Source organism: Ambystoma mexicanum, chromosome 1p, assembly GCF_040938575.1.
Source record: "Ambystoma mexicanum isolate Mex_15411 chromosome 1p, UKY_AmexF1_1, whole genome shotgun sequence".
NCBI lineage: Eukaryota > Metazoa > Chordata > Amphibia > Caudata > Ambystomatidae > Ambystoma > Ambystoma mexicanum.
In genome coordinates, this window is record NC_090921.1 from 733,243,251 (window position 1) to 733,263,537 (window position 20,287).

General features: G+C 46.7%; 1 protein-coding gene across 5 annotated transcripts in view; it reads left to right on the forward strand.

Annotated features, from left to right (window-relative positions):
* The window catches only part of PBXIP1 (PBX homeobox interacting protein 1), a 220,419-nt gene that overhangs the window by 34,385 nt on the left and 165,747 nt on the right, over positions 1 to 20,287 (forward strand). The gene's annotated exons all lie outside the window — the stretch shown is intronic.

Here is a 20,287-nt window from a genome sequence, read left to right on the forward strand (position 1 = left end):
TTCCACCTTTGACACAATCAACCACTCTATCCTCATAAAGCATCTCCAGGATACCCTTGGTATCTCATACCAGGCACAGGACTGGATTGGTTGACTTCCTTCCTCACTGACCGCCCCTCCCATGTGACCCTGGGCTCTTTCTCCTCCTCCACCTCTCTCTCAACTTGTAGTGTTCCCCATGGCTTTTTCCTCTCACCTTGGCTCTTCAACATTTACCTTGCTCCTCTTGCTCCCCTGATATCTGCCTTCTCTTCTCACCTCCAGTGTTATGCAGATGACACACAACTCTTCTTCAAGCTCCCCTCCTCCTCCTCCTCCTTCTCCTCCTCCTCTTCTTCTTCCTCTATCATCCCTGACTGCCTGTCTGCTATCCATTCATGGTGCACCGCCATTGATCTCTGTCTTAATGCCAGTAAGATTGAGATTCTTGCTATCGAAACACCCGTCCCTCACTTCCCCCCTGCACTCTGGCCACCCTCTATGGGCTCTCCTCCTTCTCCTTCCAGTGAAGCCAAAAACCTTGGGTCATCTTCGACTCCTCTCTCTCCTTCACTCCTCGCATCTTGGACCTTGCCAATAAGGACCATTTTCAACTTGAACTCCTGAAAGGCATTCGCCCTTTCCTCACCTTCCCCCAGACGTTCGATGTCTCTAGAGCTCTGGTCCTCTCCAGGCTGGACTACTGTAACAGCCTCTTTCTTAACCTGCCTCTTTCATCGCTACACCCTCTTCAACTAATCCAGAATAGGGCTGCAAGACTTATCCTTGGCCTCAAGCCCAGGGACCGTACCTGCCCAGCTCTAAAATCTTTCCACTGGCTCCCGGTTGCTGCAAGGATCAAATTCAAGACCCTCTGTCTCTTACTAAATACTCTCCTTCAAGATCCCTTTGATCCTCTTGCTCCAACTCTCTGCTGGTCAAACGCTTTTCCAAGCTGAGAGCTGGGGCAGATCTCTTTCTCCTCCGCTGTCTCCCTCCTCTGGAACAGACTTCCTCTCTCTCTTTGCCTTGAACGGATCTCTTCAAGTGCCGCAAACAGATCAAGACTTTTCTCTTCTCCTTCTCCCTTCCTCTCTCCCTCCCGTGCTAACCATCCCCACAACACTGAGATTGGCGGCCTGGTCCTTCAAAAGTCCAACAGAGCCCTGGCCATCTGCCCAATAGCCACCAGCATCCGCACCCCCCTGGATTGGCCTTGGGCCCACATATGCCAGTTGGGTGTTTGTCACAGACCTGCACTGACCCGGGGGGTGGTTGACCTCCTTTTCGTTTGGGACATCTCTGGTCTTGAACTTACCTGTTGCCTCCGCTACAGGCACCTTTGTCATTTCACCCCTGGTGGACCCTCCAGCACTTTCCCTTCACCCCCACACCTTTCTCTTTTCTCTGCACTTGCACATTCGGAATGTCACAAGGCCTTGTAGGACCGCCCTTGTTTTTATGATTTATTTAATGTCATTTGACTGTGTATTTGTTCCTTTGCTCCCTTCCCTTTTGCCTTGTGGCACTTTGAAACACGGTCTTGCTGTATTAGAGTCTCATACATGCCCAATAAAATGAATAAAATAAATAAATAGCTGAAGAGTAATGTTTTCAGTGCAATCCGGAAAGGAGTCCAAGTTGTTGTTCATTCGTAGGACCGAAGGTAGAGAATTCCAGTGCCGGGCGGCCACTGTCCGAAAAGCTTTTCCCATCCCGTTTCTCATTTCGCTGTAGGTCTATTTACAAGCACCTTATTAGATGAGCTCAAATTCCGATTAGGCACGTAAAGCTTGACCAGTGCCTTCAGGTAGGTCGGGGCCTTTCCATATAGACACTTGTACACAATGGTGGCTGACTTAAAAAGGATTCTGACCAGATTCGGAAGTCAATGTAAGGTTTGTCTATGAGAGAATAGGTGCTCTCGTCGAGAGTTTCCTTTGGAAGATGCAAACCGCGTTATTTTGAAGGATATGAAGCTTTTGAATACATTATTTGCCTGCCCTTATCAGTAATGCTTTGAAATTATCGGGGTGGGAGAAAATGATCAGGTGGGTGATTGATGAACAGTTTGCCTCTGAGATGAAAGGTTTAATGTTTTGCAGGAGTCGTAGGTAGTAGTGGCAGTTACTGAAGATGTACATAACCTGGCGCTAAATGAGGACTCAAAAACGCACCTAACGTCTTCACTTTTTCCCGGACTGGTATGAGGCAGTCCTTGATGCGAAAGCCAGAATATTCATTCCCCAGTTTACCTCTGGTGGCTGATGTTCCTGACATCAATAGTTCGGTTTTCCCCTCATTTAGGCAGAGCCAATTTTCAGTCAACCATTGATTAATCATACAAAGAATTGAGTTGAGCTTGATGGTGTCGGAACCATAATCTCTGCTGATTTCCATGATTAGCTGCGTATTGTATTGTATTGTATTGATTGTTTATTTATATAGCGCCTATACACAATGTGTTTCAAAGCGCTTCAAGGAGGGAGGGAACATGGGAAAATACATTTACATTCTTAACGTCCTTGAAACAACACAGAATGTGAAAAATAACTATCGTAATAAGCCTGGCGACATTTCAGATAGTGCAAGTGCATGGAACAGATAAGGCAAAGGGGGAAGGGAAAAGAAGGAGACAAAACCAGCAGTAACATTTCTATGCCTGACGACAATTGATGGAGTGCAAGAAGTATACAAGAGGAGGGGGGAGGGGGTTTTGGAGTAAGGGGGAAGGAGAGGAACAAAACAAGCTACTGTCAAAATAGGTCAGAGACACATTTTAAAGAGCAGGGGGGCACGGGAGGAGAAGACAAGGAGGGAAGGAGGGGAGACAGACAAGCTGCTATCAAAAGTCATGGGACAAATGATAAGAGTAAGTGAACAGGAAAAAGAAAGATGGGGTGGGGGAGGAAAGGAGGGCAGGGCAGGGTGGCTGCAAAGCCAGGCAGCTATGATTACTATGCCTGACGGCAATTGGGATAGTGCCAGGCTTAACAGGAAAAAGAAAGAGGAAAAAGGGGGTTAGGGGTTGGGAGGCAAGGTGACAGCAAAAGACAGGCAGCTATGGATTTACTATGCCTTACAGCAGTTGAGGTAGTGCCAGAAGTTAACAGGAGGAGGCAGGGGGACGGGGAGGAGGGAAGAGTAGGAGAGTAGGGAGAATAGAGGGGGGTGAAGAGTAGGAAGGAGGCAAAAGAAGGGGGATTCATGGAGGATGGAGGGGGCAGACAGGCAATTCACGAGGAGTATTAAGACATACAAAGGGGGCATAGGGGCACAGAAGCACTCACGGGGGGCATACAGACAATCACAAGGGGCATGGGGGGCACACAGACACTCATGGGGGGGCTCGTAAAGAAGACACCCTGCTTTCCTAGAAGCCCATAGAGGGGTCTAATGTGCAATGTGGGTGATATGCAGGCACCATGTGGTACTCCACAATGAATAGGGGCTAACTCGTAGGAGGTGTCCTCCCAGAACACCAAGGACAATCTGCGACAGAAAAGATTGAATCCACTTTGTGGCTTCAGGGGCACACTTTCCCAAATTTGGAGGAGGAGGTGACTTTGGTCCAGTAGGTTGAATGCCACGGACAGATCCAATAGGACAAGTAGCCCTATTTTCTCTTGATCTGCTGTTTCCAACATATTAGTTTGGTGATCATGCAAGGCTGCCTCAGTGCTCTGGATAACTCTAAAACCTGATTGCTTGATGTGGAATCTGGATGTGTTTTCAAGGAAGGATTGAAGTTGAAAAGTGCTCACCATGTCCAGTATTTTCAGCAAAACGTTTGAGTTGGTAATTGGCCTAAGAATTTTTGCAACTTTGGGATCTAGACCTACCTTCCTCACCAGTGGAGTTATAGTGACAGTTTTGATGGATTCAGGGACAGAGTCATACTTCAAGGAAGAGTTATCGAAACTGGTAAGGAATGGGATAAAGATGTTTTTATTGTCAAGAACCATTTTCGCCGGAAGGATGTTTTATCGGCTGGAAGTTGGATGCATGGAGGATAGGATCTTGTCCATACCCAGACTGGATATAGATTTAAACAAGAAACAAGGTTTGTCCTCGTTAGGTACAGGCGAGGGAAGATGATGGGGTGGGAGGACAGCCATTTATTATTTTTACAATGGAATGGCGCAAGTCACTGCGTTGTACATGTACATTAAAGATTCTTAAAGCATTTTTTTTAAGCATTGTATCGAGCTGAAGAAAATATGCAAGAGTATGATATTTTTGACAATTGCCTCGGAGGTTGAGGAACAACGGGTCCAGTTCCAGCGGGTTCGCAGGTTCTGCCCTTTACCAATTTGTCCCAGGGGTTGGCCCATTTCTCTAAGTTTTGTCTAAAAAATGGTGTCTTGGGGCAACCAAGAAAGACCCTTCGGAAGAATCTAAACATTTGCTTGCGTTGTACTTTGAACTCCAGCCCAACAGAATCAAGAACCAGGTCCCAGCACCCAGAACCATCCCACGCCCATTTTTTTGTTCACCAAGTTATCCTCATTTGTGATGTGTGTTTTAAATAATCCTACCCTAGTCACCCCAATTCTCCAGATTCCCTCCTTATTTCCTTCAGCAATTTGTGTGTGTGTTACCCAGTTTGTACATAATTGTCTAACTGGGTTGAATGCAAAAACGTGAATTACATAACATACCCATGTGGAGCCTTCTCTGGGTACTGCTTCACACCCAGATCCAGCAACCAACATGATGTGCAGTCTACAGAGAAGGAATGCTGTGTAGTGGCCACAAAGCAACCCGCTTGGCACTAGAGAAAACAATGCAAATAAATGCACTGAATTGTAGTACTTGGTTTTGTATGCAACCACTTTGTGTTGTTCTAAGCGATTGGCTGTTTCGTCCATGTCGCAAGCTTGCTAGGATCCAGCCCCTTTTTCCATCTCCCTCCAATTTCTCTCTCTCCAAATTAAAGACCTCAATTGAAACACTGTCCTCAGTCTATCCTTCCTTGATGTATTGGGCACACCCTCTGTGAAAGGTATAAGAACGGGATGGACCATAATGCCCAATGCCTGCTAACCAATAGAGGGGGCTCTGCATGAAACCTTAAAGGAAGCAGACAGCTTTCCTTGCTTATTGCATCGGCATTTGCATTTTCTTTTATCCTGGATGAGATGCAGCAGAGGTTCACAGACCTGCTATCAGAATGCAGCAGCCAATGTCTTTGCAGAAGAGCAACCCAGATTAAAACCCCTCCACCAACTTTATACAGACATTGGAATTACCCAGGATAAAATAACTGGGCCTAATGCGAATCGGACAACACCAAGAAAGGCCTTCATCAAGTATCAAAATCCTAGGAATGGATTCTCGAGTAGGACAACACCAAGAAAGGCCTCAATCAAGTATCAAAATACTAGGAATGGATTCTCGAGTAGGACAACACCAAGAAAGGCCTCGATCAAGTATCAAAATCCTAGGAATCGATTCTCGATTAGGACAATATCAAGAAAGGCCTCGATCAAGTATCAAAATCCTAGGAATCGATTCTCGATTAGGACAATACCAAGAAAGGCCTCGATCAAGTATTAAAATCCTAGGAATGGATTCTCAAGTAGGACAACACCAAGAAAGGTCCGGATCAACTATCAAAATCCTAGAAATATATTCTTGAGTAGGACAACCCCAGAAAAGGCCTCAATTATGTCTGAAAATCCCAGGAATGGGTGCTCACTTGAATGAAAAAGATGAGACATATGGGCAGAGGCACCAGACATCGAAGTAAATGAATAAACTTCAAAGCAAAAGGATGCACTGAAGGCCAAACAAACTGTTTCACCACAGACCCATGTGGAGACACATTCCAACCAAGTAAGCGCAAACAACAGAACAATACCATGACGGGCAAGTGCATGGCATGGGAAGCCTACAAATGTAAGGACCCCTGAGCAGGGCTTCCATGAAGCATGCATACCAGGGTACAGCATCTAACTGGAGTAGATATAGAAAATGAATGCTTCCATCCACAAATAGAACAGTGAAACCCACTTAGCTAAAGGGTGCCAATCAGAACTTCTGAAGCAGAGCACTGAGGTTAAAGAGTGCAGCAAAGAAAGGGACCCTTGTGGCATGTGAAGGAAACCCCTCAAAAGAAAAAGGCTTCTGGCTTGTGCTAGTGAACAGTATTTCTAAGCTGTTGAGAGACAGTAGATGCAAAGCACACATACTAGCCCATTGAACCTGAGCCTCCTGCCGCAATGGGGAACACAACAATAAATCATCAATTCCCAATTACATATTACCCGATAAGCTTTTATGCTGTATTCCAAGGAACAGATGCACAGGCCCCTACATACAAAGAGCTTCCACTGCCCGCTTCTCACGCCCCTGTTCCATAGGTAAATGGTGGGTGCCATATTGGGGCGGGTAGGAGGGTATTATTGATTTTTGTCCGGACATGATCTTTCCAATTTTGACCGTTCCTGGCCATGTGCTGACACTCCAGCAATAGAAATGGTCCCAAAATTCATAACTCACGCCAAGCTTTCCCAACCTTTATCCAGCCCCAACATTTGCTGTGCCCATCTATGAGCTATATTGTCAGAATTCCTGTCTGTAGCGTGTTGATAGTCTATCCAGTGTCACCATTCATATGTATCTGATATTTCAAAAACCACTGCCAGCAACAGCCTAGTCAATGAAGTTACCATATGAAACGCTACGTAGATCATCTAACATTGGTCCCCCTGAAGTGGTACATTTGGATGACTAAATTGCCTAGACTTAGGTAAACTTGAAGTGATGCATTTTGGGATTCTGGGTGGTCTTTAGTTGGGTAAGCCTGAAGTGATGCACCCTGGAATTGATCATTTGTGCAAAATGTGGTGCCCTTGAAGCAATTAATTCTTCTATACATAAATGTTTAAAAACTTAGTGCCAATGATGCACTAGAATGAATACATTTTTTATTTATTTTAATTTTATCGAGCATTTGTAGGGTGCTTTATCCAACAGAATTGTGTGTCAAAGTGCCACATGGCTAAATGTGAAGGGAACAGTGGAAATAATAACAATGGCAGAAACAGTAATATACAGTTGGGGTCCTACTAGGCCTTGTGGCATTCGGACGTGCAAGTGCGTTGAGGAGAAGTTCAGGGGATGGGGATGGAAGGAGGAGCAGGGGAGTGGACAAGTACTGGAGGAGGGGCCAGGAGGGAAGTGCTAAGGGGAGCCAAGGAGGAGGCCCTCAGCCTAAGTGCCAGTACAGGCGACTCTCAAGGGTGGGATGTGGAGCCATCAAGCAGGGGCTCGCAAGGTAGTGCAGTGGAGAGGGGTGGGGGGCTGGTATTGACTGGGAGGATGGGCCTGGGATCCTGTGAGATTCATGGGGATTAGGCCACCGGCCACAGCGGCAGTGGGGTGATTGGCAGGGAAAGGAAAGGGGGAAAGAGGTAGAAAAAAGCAGAGTTTTGAGCAGTTTCTGGAACTTAAGGAGGTCCGGCTCAAGTCTGAGAGGGGCAGGGAGGCTGTTTCAAAGGGTGGCACCAACCGAGGAGCACCCCACTCCCTGCTTGGAGAAGCATTTAAAGTCAAGGAGCTGGAATTAGAGGAGCGTTGGGCTCTAGCAGGTGAGTATTTTGGAAGGGAAAGTTGGAGATAGTGTGATCCCGGGCCCAAGAAGGCCTTGTGGATGATGCAGAGGGTCTTGAATTTGATCCTTGCAGTCACTGGGAGCCAGTGGAGAGATTTTAGGTCTGGAGGGATCCAGTCGTCTTGCAGCCCTATTCTGGATTACCCGAAGGAGGCAAAGGGAGGACAAAGGGAGATTGAGTAAGAGGCTGTTGGAGTAGTCCAGCCTGGAGAGGCCCAGAGCTCTGGAGACATAGAGCGTCCGGGGAAGGTGAGAAAAGGAAGAATGCCTCTGAGGAGGTGGAGCTGGAAGTGGGACTGCTTGGTAAGGTCTATGATGTGAGGGGTGAAGGAGAGAGCAGAGTTAAAGATGACCCAGACTTTTTTTGCTTCACAAGATGGTCGGGGTTGAGGGCCCAAAGAGGCTGGCCAGACTTTAGGAGGAAAAGAGGGCCCAGGTGTCCTGATGAGGAGGGTCTCCATGTTACTGGCATTGAGACAGAGATAATTCGCTGCACACCATGCCTGAATGGCAGACAGACAGTCGGGGATGAGAGAGGGGGAAGTAGAGAGAAGTTTGAAGGAAAGCTGTGGAAGTGAGGAGAGAAGGAGGAGATCAGATGAGCAAGAGGGGCAAGGAAGATATTGAAGAGCCATGGCGATAGGATGGAGCCCTGGGGGATGCCACAGGTGGAGAGGTTGGTGATGAAGGAGAAAGTGCTCAGTTGAAGCTGGGAACAAGGGTGGTTGGTGAGGGAAGAGGTTAGCCAATCCAGTGCTCGGTGAGTGATGCCGAGGGTGTCAAGGAGCAGTTTTATGAGGATGGAATGGTTGACCGTGTCAAAAGCTGAGGAGAGATCGAGGAGAATGAGAACAGCAGGAGAATTGGAGTTGAGATTTACGAGCATGGTTTCACAGGTGTTCAGGAGAGCATTTTCTGTGCCTCTGGATGCCCAGAATCCAGATTGATGGTAATGAAGGCAACCAACAAGATCATTGTGGAGGGTCAGTTGGGGGAGAACCAACTTCTCCAGCAGTTTACCCAGGAAGGGGGTAGTAGAGATAGGACGATAGTTAGCCAGGCATGAGGGGTCAGCAGATTTTTTTTTATTAGAGAGGGTGCACAAGGGAGTGCTTGAGGTATAAAGGGAAAGAGCCAGTGGTGAAGGAGTGGTTACAGAAGTCAGCAATGGTTGTCCTCAATGGTTCTGGGGGAGCACGGGGGACACCTGTTTGGGGTGGCCTTCATAGAGCATACTACTTTAGAGACCTCACCCAGTGTTATGGGTAGGAGGGAGGAGAGTGAGGGGGTAGGAGGAGAGGGGCCAAGGGAAGCAGGGGAGCAGGTATGGGAGAGATGATGGGGTGGAGGAGAGAGTCTGGGAAGGAGGGGGAGAGGTGGAGACTGCAAGTGGATTGGCGAGTTCCTTGCAGATTTTGAAAAGTTTGGCCGTGTTTTTAGTGGATCCAGAGATGTGGGCTTGGATGTGGGCCCGCTGCTTGGAGCGGATAGAGAAGCAATATTGCCTTTGGAGCAGGGGGCAGGCCAGTTTGTCAGAAGATAACTCCAAGGTCTTCCACTCCGTTCAACAACTCTGCACTTGCGTTTCAGAGATGCTATATCAGAGTCATACCAGCTGTTTTTCTTGGTGGTAGGTTTTAGGTGGATCCTCGTGGCAGGGGCAAGGATGTCAAGGGTGTTAGAGATGGCAAGGTGCAGGTTAACAAGTACAGTCAGAGGGAGAGTCAGGAGCAGGGGTGGCAGGGTGGATGAAGGTGGAGGCAAAAGCAGCAACTGACACTCACTTCATCGGTAGAATAATGGTGGAGGAGGCTAGCAGTGCAGGGCTGGTGGGGGCTCGGATAGAGGGCCAAGGTGTCCCAGGTGGGAGGAAAGGAGAGAATGGTCAGACCTGGAGAGGGGGGTGGTGACTGGATTAGAGATAGGGATGTCGCCAGAGAAGAGGGCATCATGAGTGTGGCAGGCAGAGTGAGTCGGGCCGGAGTCAAAGAAGACACAGAACTGACAAGTGGATGATTCAGTTGGGTCGAGGTGGATGTTGAAGTCACCAAGGGGGAGGAGTCTGGAAGGGATGAGGCAAGGTCGGCCCATTCAGAGATGAAGAGGGCCAGGGCATCTGTAGATGGGAGAGAGAGAGAGAAAGAGAGAGAGAGAGTGAGAGAGAGAGAGAGAGAGAGAGAAAAGACACCCCCAAGCCTACAGACGAGGCATTCAAAAGAGGAGTAGGATTGATGGAAGCACATACCACTCAGGGAAGATCAGGGCCACTCCACCTCCAGGCCTGTTGGGTCTGGGTTTGTAGAGGATTTTGTAGAGTGTCAAGAGCAAGGACAGAGCTGTCATTGAACCACGTCTCAGTAAGAGTGAGGACATCAAGGTGAAAGTCTTTGATAAGGAGACAGATGTCAGAGGAGTGTTTGGCAGCAGAGTGAGCATTCAGAGCAAGTGAAGCGTGTTACCACCTTTCAAGGTTTTCTGAGGGGGTGTACAAGGGCATGGTACTCCTATCGATGGTGGTGGAAAAGTGAAGGGAGAGGAAGCAAGGGTGTCAGGAGGAGGGAGGAAGCTTATGAGAAAAGGCAGGCGGCGGTCGAGAAGGAAAAGAGTAGGTTGAGAACCTTGGGCCATGATAGTACCATTGTGATAGACATTAATGATACATCTAGAGGGTCAGATGTAAGCAAGGAGTACTTCCCGTCTAGTGCCACCATTTATGGGTGAGGAGGAGAAAGGAGAAAGAGTGGAGACCAGATGGGGGATCCATAGGTCAGTAGAGGGGACAGTGAAGAAGATATCCATGATAGTCTGTCTGCAAGTGGCTTTGACGCAAGTGTCAGCTATGTAGGCCTGGATTAGAGTCCAGGAGAGCTTCTTTATGCTTTTTTCTTCCAGACTTTCTGAGAGAGAGAGGTAGGATAAGTGATAGAGTAGCAGTTAGAATAGATAGGAGTGATGGAGAGTGCCATGGGATTAGAGGGGCAGAGAGAGAGAAGCAGGAGAGCTGCACAGTGCACAGGAATTCACCAAGTGGCGTAGTAGCCAGCCAAGCACAGAGGAAGAGGTGTGCGCAGGAAGACAATCGGTGCACAGAATAAAAAGCATAAAGTGGACGATGTAGCAATTGAAAAAGCAAACCTAGATTTGAAGTTGCCAAAAAACACTAATACAGCACAAAATGGGGGGTAACAATATTATATGTGCTCTTAAAAAGAAATGTTGGGTTTGCCACTAGCAGCCAGCAGAAAGCAATGCAATGCAGGAGAAAAAGCATCCACAATTGAGAAAAAGGTCCACATGTGAGAGGTAGCATTTGGCTGGGCATATGTGGCTCATAGACAAAAGATAGAGTACTCGAGCAAAGACAGTTGAAGTGGTATGTGAAAAAACTGTGGAGTTAGAAGAGAGCCTGGAAATTGGAGTCATCTGAAGAGGGATAGAATGGCCCAGGCAGTCGCTATAGAAGGGGGGGAGAGGCAGTCAATTAGGTCCTGCATAGATGAAGGGCCGCGAAGGAATGCGCACATATGTGGAAAGTGGTGCAGTATTCAGGACTGGTCAGGCACGCCAGCAAAATGCATGGCCAGAGGGCTTTTTCTTGCAGGGCCGGGTGACCCCATATGAGTGAGGATGGGTTGTGGGCAATTGGAGCACCATAGGATGCTTACTAGTAGTTGCAGCCAATGGCATAGTGAAGCGTCCTCTGACTCCTAAAGGCCCGGACAGGGAGGGACTTGGCCTTAGATGAGGCCCCTTGAGGGGGCCGGCGAGTGCCTGCCGGCCCCTTCCGCCTGCTCCAGGAAGTGGAGCCAGCGACCAATTAATGCAGGGCTCGTTCCTGCGAGGAGCAGCTGGTGCTGTGCGGGGCGGCCACGTTTCAAGTTGTCCCTCGCCAGCTCTTCACTGGGCGTGGAACCGCAAGGTGCGGTGTCCACACGATGTTGTAGCTTCCTCCGATAGAAAAGAAAAGGCACTTCAAGCGGGGAAGTTGCCCTTTTGTACCACAGCCCTGGAGGGGGCCAGCGACTGTCTGCTGGCGCCTTCTCCTGCTCCAGGAAGTGGAGCCAGCGACCAATGAATGCGGGGCTGCCTGCGAGGATCAGCTGTTGCTAGTGCCGCACAAGGTGGCTATGTTGCAAGTTGTCCCTCGCCTTTAATTCGGTATGGCAGAAGTGATGTATTCTAGGATAAATTCGTCATGTAAAATCGGGTATCTTTGAAACAATGTATGTTGGCATAAATTACACTTTAAAATCGAGTGCCACTAAAGCAATGCATTTTGGGATAAATCATCTGTGAGATGGGTGCCGAGGAGGAAATGCATTCTGGGATAAACTACCTGTTTAAAGCTTGGGTGCCCTTGAAATGGTGAATTCTGGGATTTAGCAATTGTTTAAAAATGTGTTCCAATTAAGTGATGCATTCTTGGATGAGCATGTTATGAATTGCTTGCCTAAAACTAGTTTACTTAAATTCACGTCACAGCTGCAGGGACCTCATCGTGGCCCTCCCTTATGCCTTGAACTCTCAGTCTTGGGCCTCGGTAGATGCCGCCGACGCCTCTGCTTCCTTCCTGTCAAGGACGCGACATAAAGAGTCCATAGTTAACAGTAAAAACAGTAGCGATGCTGCACATGCGCAGAGGAAGACCCGGCACCCACCCGCTTCCTGCGCCACACAGATAATCTGAACATGGGCACATTACCCAAATGGCCCTTTCACGCCAACTGGCTTGACCAGAACAGCTTGACTGGCACAGTTTTTTTTTGCCTCAACGTCCTGATAACGGTATACAAATTACATATATAAAAAGATAATAAGAGGAGCTTGTTTGGTGTATGTTACAGTACCATCACAGCCACATCCTGATATCATCAATGGCCTCGTTTTCCCCTCCTTCCTGCGCAAAACTTTTTTCAATAGAAATGGTACTTGTTCTCTACCACAGCAATACTGTTCTATGTAACATGGAAATATTTATCAGTCTAGTTTTCTTTTTTTTATTTCCTCGACCCAAAAATGGTCACGCCATCTTGAAATACTGATAACGTTTACAAACAACTCGCCCTTTGCCTCCACATTGCAATGCATTGTGGGTGATTGTGTATGGAGAGCCCTAAGTGTCATAGTAGGGCCACAGTGTTTGGCCACCAGTTAGTTACGCATAACAGACGTCTGCCAGGTATTGGAGATGAAACTGATCATGCCCACAACAGATTGACAGTCTTCGTTTCGGCTTCTAGTGGTGCCTTTGGCGCCATGCGATGGCAAATTATTAGGATGGTGTGGACATGTCCATGGTGTCAAGGCCTGGACTCGGAGGTCGAAGTGAGCGGGAGCCGTGCTCCTATACTTTTTATTTTTAAGTTTCACTGTTCCTATACTTGTATATTAAAAAGAAACCATTCTGGTATGGTTTAGTTTTAAAATAAAAGTGTAGGAAGAACGTGAAGCTTGCACTTTAGTGTATTGCAGTAAACATTCCCTTAAATAGCAGGTGTGTTTGTTTGTGGGTTTGGATTGTGTGTGGGAGGGGCGCAGTCAGGGGCTTTGCTAGGAGGGGCTAAGCAGGCTATAGCCCCTGATCTTTTGGTTGTAGCCCTGGATAGAATCTCAGGAGCTACAGCCAAAAGACTAGCTAGCCCCCAGTCCCAACAGTTCCGACATCAGCATAGCCCCTGGTCTTTTCCAGACCTAGCAACTCCCCGATGATGTTTATGAGAGCGGGGTCAGGCCAGCAGGGAACATAGTTCCACTACTTCTTTTCGTACACTTCGACCACTGCTTGGACTCCGCACCCAAGTGCATGCGAACGGGGGCAGAGAGGGTGCAGTGAAACTCAAAATTCCTGATAAACTGCATGAAAGAATACATGCCTGGCAGTCGTTTCTCTAAAAGGGTTTTGATTAAAAAGGATTTTATTGTCAGTTTATTGCGCTCCAATCGTGTTACGGACAGGCTTAACATCTCTATAAAAGGCAGTGTTCACTTTCCATTCACCACATGCTTTTAGCACTGTTTACCCCTCTGGCGGCCATGGGCACCCCATAATGTTCAGCCTCATTGGTCTTTCATTGCAAAAGTAGCTAATGGTAGTCTTCGGTTACATGGAGGCCGTCGGGAAAAGATGGCTTCTGGAAGCATCTAAAATGCAAGCCACAGAGCTATGGTAAAGTAAAAATCCCGAGGACTGGTCAACTATAAAAATACAGCACAAAAGCAATTGTGAGAGTCAATATGTTGGATATGGCCTATCTTGCACCTGTAACATGTGGGGCATTTGGCACACCGCCTGTCTACTCAAAACAATCTGGAGAAACCTGCAAGCTATTAAAAATAAGAACTTCAGCCATTTGTTAAGCACTTTTCAGAAAGACATGATACAAACATGGCCGATTTTCTTTTTTTGTGCAATTGATCATGACCATGCCCACCCACGTGGGGCAAACTGAGAAAGAATTTATAGACAACGGGCAGCCTGCTATAATACTGAGTTGAACACAAAGGACCTAAAAGTACATAATATTGATGAAGAAATCCATTGGGAGGACAATTACGTCACATTTTTGAGTAAAGCAGAACATCTTTGACTGTAAATTTAAGCCTGTGCTACTCCTCCAAACCTCTTCCTTTACTTCCTTTCCTCTCTCGCTCTTTTATCTATAAAATATCTTCCTGCTGAGTGCATTTCCCATGCTTAATATAGGGCCCCGTTTAGGACAAGGTGGCCTCCTTGACGATGGCTTGTATTAATGCCCATAGATTTGGGTCTTTTCAGCTGTATTTGGATTTAAAGTGGTCTTAGTTAGCCCTCCTTTGCATATTTGACATCTCGTCATCCATGTCTCTACAAGAAAGAAGAAGGGGTTCGGTGTTGGTGGGTAGGAGGCAGATAGAAAACCTGAAGTGCCGATGAGAACTGGACGGAAGTACCAGAGTCATGAGTGGCTTCTGTGCGGATTGTGGCTGTCATACATGGTATGCGATAATGTGTTAGTCACTAGTGTTGGATGTGATAGAACCTAAGATGTGATCCTGGGCATTGCTTTGTTGAATAAATGTGGCATTAGTAAGCATAAAGCTCCCACATGGTGGTCTGTTTGTATGTGGTGTGAGGCACTAGGAGATGTAGAAGTAAGTCAGTTAGCTGTGAGGATTAAAATTTGGGATTTGTTGTGAGGGGTCAAAAATGAGTGGCGGACGCAAGGTATGCATGCTTTCACGCAAAGACATTTATTAAATGAAGAGGTTGGAAGAATACCTTTCCAGCCCTATTCTAAAGAGGAATTTCCCTACCTAAAAAAACAAAAACGAGGGATCTTTCTGTGTTAACTGATAAGCCAACCTTGTGTCCAAAATGTCCTATCCTGGCTCTCACACTACAAACAAATAACACAGGGTGCAAGGAAATATCTTTGGCTTGATAATGGCAAACATGTTCGAAAATCAAAGTATAAGAATATCTCAAATGAAAATGTTCTTCAAGGAAAATTCCCTTGTGCCTAGAGGATGTTCCCTTCTCCTGTATTCTTCACACATGATTGCAAAATTGCCCCTTTAAATAACAGTTCCTTTAGACCTGCTTTGGATTCACAAAGTTCTTGGTGAAGCAACAAAGTTCGATATAAATCTTTTTGCCAAAACTTCTTATAGCTTTATAGATTGCCTTATATACTCTCCTGCCAGGAATCTATGCTCCACTTCAATTGCCTGGTGTACTCGCCTGCCATGGGCTCTTTTGTAGGTTTTCAGATCCTCTGATATACTCGCCTGCCCAGAATCTTTACGCAATTTCTGCTGCCTAGTTTACTCACCTGCCAGGAATTCTTATATGTTTTTCAGTTCTTTAGCTTTACAATAAAAGTATATACTATGAGATGTTTGGTATATCTATCTTTGGCAATGCTTGTTCAAACTTCTCCCCCAAATTGGCTTCTCACGCATCTGTATTGGATTTGGGCTTGACTTTGTACTTTGTCTTGTCAGCATTCAAACATTCTTCTTACTGGGTATTGCATCTGCAATTTACTTTGTATTAAAACAAACTTTGGGCTTTGCCTGTATCAGCGTGTTCATACCATTCAAACAATGCATGTCCTTGCGTGTTTCGGAACACCTCAAGGACCCCAGCTGCCCTGGGCAGACTCACCGGTCTCTTGCAGCATCTCTGTTTCCTTTCACACCTCTGCGGGGTGGCTCCTCCGCCTGCTTGCTGTGGAGGAGTGTGCGCACGTTCCTGTGTCCTACGCGGCTCTGCAGGGTCATGTTGCCTTGCCTTCTATGCCTGGGTTGAAGAGTGCTGCTTCGCTAAGCGGTCTGGCATACAGGAGCTCCAGAGTGTCTCCTTGTATCTCCACGACCTCTTGTATCACACACGCCTTATCTTCCTCCTTTCCAGCAGCCTTCTCGGTAGCGGTAAACCTTTCTGTGGGCTTCCTTTGAGCGAGTCTTGTCCTGGAACTTGATGTCCTCTCCTGCACTGCTCGCCTGCACAGCACGGCTGCGCTCTTTAAATATCTTGTGCATTAAAGGTATAGTAGACCAACTAGACTGCATGTTACAACTTAAGCTTCTGTCACTTTGCATAAACTCCTTACTCCTCTTCCTCGTCTCAGTAACTGAGGGATTATGGGAGTTGGAGCCCACTGAGGACTTTGGATTTTTCACTCTTTCTTGGTTTTCTATCGGGATTTCACATAAGGACATATTAGAAAAATATGTTATGTATGTGCTGCGCCTGTCAAAGGTGGAGGCCTGAGCTGAATGACAATAGGCCATCAGAAATTCGGATATCAGAGGGTCCTCCTCTTGGGAAAGGGGGAAATACCGTTTCTTTTCCAATGGAGTCAAAGCATCCCCCCGGTGGTTGTCTCCTCCCATGTGATCCTCCCACATATTACAGCCTCCAGGGTCAGGATCAGGTAGTGGCTGCTGTCCTCTGGTCACATGGGAGGAGGTCACCGCTGTGGAATCCATGATGACTCCATTGGATTCAACACATTGTTAAAACTCTTTGTGATTGGAATTTAATGCTACACTGAACCATTTGAGTTCCGGTATGATTCTGACCTGGATTGTTGTCCCTCAGGATGCAGGGTGGTTATGTTCAAGGTTTAATTTTGTGATCATCATGGGGTTGTGTTGGAGTCTTGTGGCTGGTGTGCGAGAGCTCGAGGGAAATACACAATTGAATCTGATCTCCCTGATTTTCTTAGTTGGTTGAAGCATTATGACCAGCGGTATAGCTTGTCTTAGAGAAGTTGACCCAGAAGGGTGTTATGTCTCTTTTGTCATGATTTGTGAGGTTGGCACTCTTTTTGGTCCTTTGGGCCCATATCTGTGGCGATTTTTTAGCCCTGAAATTACCAAGCGGTTTGCCCATTTTGGGCTGCAGGTCCATGTTTGTTTATCCTATTGCTTCTGGTGGATCTTTGGACCATAGAGATTGGCTCTGTTTACATCAATTGCTCTAGTCTTTAAGGATGTTGTGCAAATCTGCCCTTAATGGTCTTATGAATAACTGGGTGTTGAGGGATTTTCTGGAGAATAGGTGCTCTTTGTATATGAAGAGACACCTCAGAAATCTAGTTCCAAAGCCTGGTTGACAGAAATAAGAGAGCTACATCAACACATTTTTGGTTGAAACTTGCCTGCATTGCTCAAAGCGTTCTGGTCAGCTTGTAAAGGATGCATGTCTTTTTAATGGTTTTTTGGCCATTGCAGTGAAGTTGCAGTGAGCAATAGAGAGCTTCGAATTGTATTCTGCATTTGACTGGGGCTTGCCGTCGGAAGCCGAACCCGCTATTAAAATCGATAACAGATCTCATTCAGGGGCGGATCTTGGTGGTGCCCCAATAATGCACAGTGAAATGAGAAAACATGGGGGTACTTCACATACAGTTAAGACAATTCCTGGTCCTGACTCATCCAACAACACCTGACACTGCGAATAGGATCCGTCCACCACTCCTGCTCTTGGGGAGAGGTGATGGGTGCTTATGTGACCTCACGGACGCCGAACTCATAGAGGGCACTAAAGGGATTGAATCATTCCAAGAAAGCCCCTTTACACCACTGTATAGTGTTCATGCCCCTACGAGGAAGCATAAACTGATTAAACTGGGCCTGCCAATCCTGCAACCTGAGCAACAGTCCGCCTTAACGGATGGCGCACCAGGGAACTCCTGGATGCAAAAAAAAGCAAGCTCAGGGCCTCTAACTCTGAGAGCCCTACCTTTGGAACGGACATTGGTTCACATAGGAAAAAGCGGGGTGGAGCACTCACTGAAGAGAGATATCGTACGAGTAAGGAGAATGATAGAACTGACTGACTCAGGCGTTATAATGCTGACGAACACACATAACACTAAAGCGAGCCTGACGAGAGAGGATGCCATTGAATACCAGGAGAGAGCACTCAAGGACCCAGAACATCACCCACCATCCCTTCAGGAAGCGTTAAGATCAGACCCGACTGAGTTGGGGAGTGAACTCCAATGGTCAAACACACCAGAACCTATTTCTTTTAAAATATTTTTATTAGTATGCATATTTCAAAGAACAAATAATAGCACAAGTAAATCGTTGACATCATGAATCAGCTATTTGTTGCACAGCTTGAAAGCCAATTAAAACAAAAAAAACATATAAAAACCAAATTAAATCAAACAGTAAAACAACAAAGCTAAACGTAGAGGATTATGAATTGAGTGTTAAGAAATAGGAGCTACTCCTCTTTCCAAATTCCCATAGTTCAGGGGATTCCACGCAAACAGAAGGTAAACCAATTTACCTGAGTGGGTCTGTAAGTGCGTCATGCATCTCACACCAGAACCCATTGAGGAGAGAAGGGAAGACCCAGCAAGGATCTCGGGAAGGATGCCAGGGAGACGTCAGACCACATACTCTTAAACTTCAACCAGCTCCCCGGACATCAAGCCGAGGCGAAGAAAACAGGAAGAGTGTAGGAACATAATGCAATGCCTACTCATGGAGAGGAGGGCGACCTCTCCAAGTCTATGTCAATGCTAATAATGACCATGGCACCATGGATGAAATTATATGAATCAATCAACAACACTCAAGATATTTTGGTTGTCATGATGCACTCTAAAATGATCTTCCTGGGCGGATGTATAACCAGATTTGAAACCTCAGATGGCTATGGTATCCAGACTATGAGAGACAGCGTTACACCCATGATTGAGAAAGGCACACTCAATCCAGGGCAAAATACTGAGCATCTGGTAACCCAGAATGACCGAACCTGAGAGGACCATCTATCTAACCGTGGAAACTCGAGACGCCAAACCCAACTTACCTTCAGGGCTGGAATGGACAGTATTGCGACTAATGGTCCCCAAGGCGAGGACCTAGACGCACCAAGCCTGTGCAGTGAAGACTTTCAAGTGGGAATAACACCCAAAGTTCCTGGCGTGATCATCATTGAGGAGCGACGAGAGGCAACGGACAATAGCAATATAACAACCACCTTAAAGTCTTACTCGATATTTTCTCAAAAAAGGAAACTAAGAGTTTTTCAGGCCCCTCTAGCTAAGCAGCAAAAATCTGTACCAATGGTTAAATCCAATGACTCTACAGCATTCCTAAAGAAATTGACACTACTCCCGGATGGAAAAAAAAGCAGAAAAAGCAACTAGCTCTAAACCGCTTAAAGAAAATCTACAATAATTGTCATACTCAAGCTGTACAAGATGACGTGATGGAAAGTGAAACCCAAAACGCTATTTTGAAACACTATTTTGACCCTTCTTACTTACTCCATACATGGGGAATGGGCGGAAAGGTATAAAGCATCGCTCCCATGCCCTTTAGGGGTGACCAAAAGAGATGAAGGAGCCTTAAGGACAAATTCAAGCTTGAACAGAGTTCAGACACTGCCTACACCAACTTTCCAAGCAGGCGAAATTGGACACTGTGCCCCATTCTTTACCCTAGCTGATTAAAGAGCAATAGCGGAAGCTAAATACTGGGCACAGGAAAATCAGGAGAGGGTGCAAGACAGCAGCCAGCCCTTTTCTGCCGCACTGTACACGCTTAAACAAAGAGCAATCCGTTAATTTAAATAAAAAAAGACAACAAGCACTGCAGAAGAAAGGCTTGAATTTATTGATGGTGAAAATCATTAGACCAACGGAAGAGAAGCAGCTAAGTGCTCCCACCATGATAACAAGCAAATTCATACAAAGAACAAACAATCGCCCAGATTCCTCACATCGACATGAGGGTTGTGCTGATATAAGTCTCCAAATTATAGACCCACTTCGCTGTCTGAGGCCCCCATCACGTGTTTGTCACGAGTTTGGCGGTAACCCTTAAATCCGGCGGTCACGCTATTACCGCCGGATTTAAGGGTCCACCAAATCAGGGCTTCGGTGGATTTCTCCCCAGCTCTGAGCTGGGGGGAAATCCACTGAAAATTTGCGCTATTACCGCCGGCAGGAAATCCGCCAGCGGTAAGAGCGCAAAAAATTCCCCATTCAGCCCAATGGGGAATGGGGCATTCCCGAATGGGCTCAGTGGGGAATGGGGAATTCCATTACCGCCAAACCCGTGATCCGGCGCTAATAGCGTCGGGGGGTTTGGCGGTAGGGCTAATATCGCCGGTGGTAATACCGCCAGCGTTACCGCCCAACTCGTGATGAGGCCCTCATGCTTTGTGGATTGAGACGA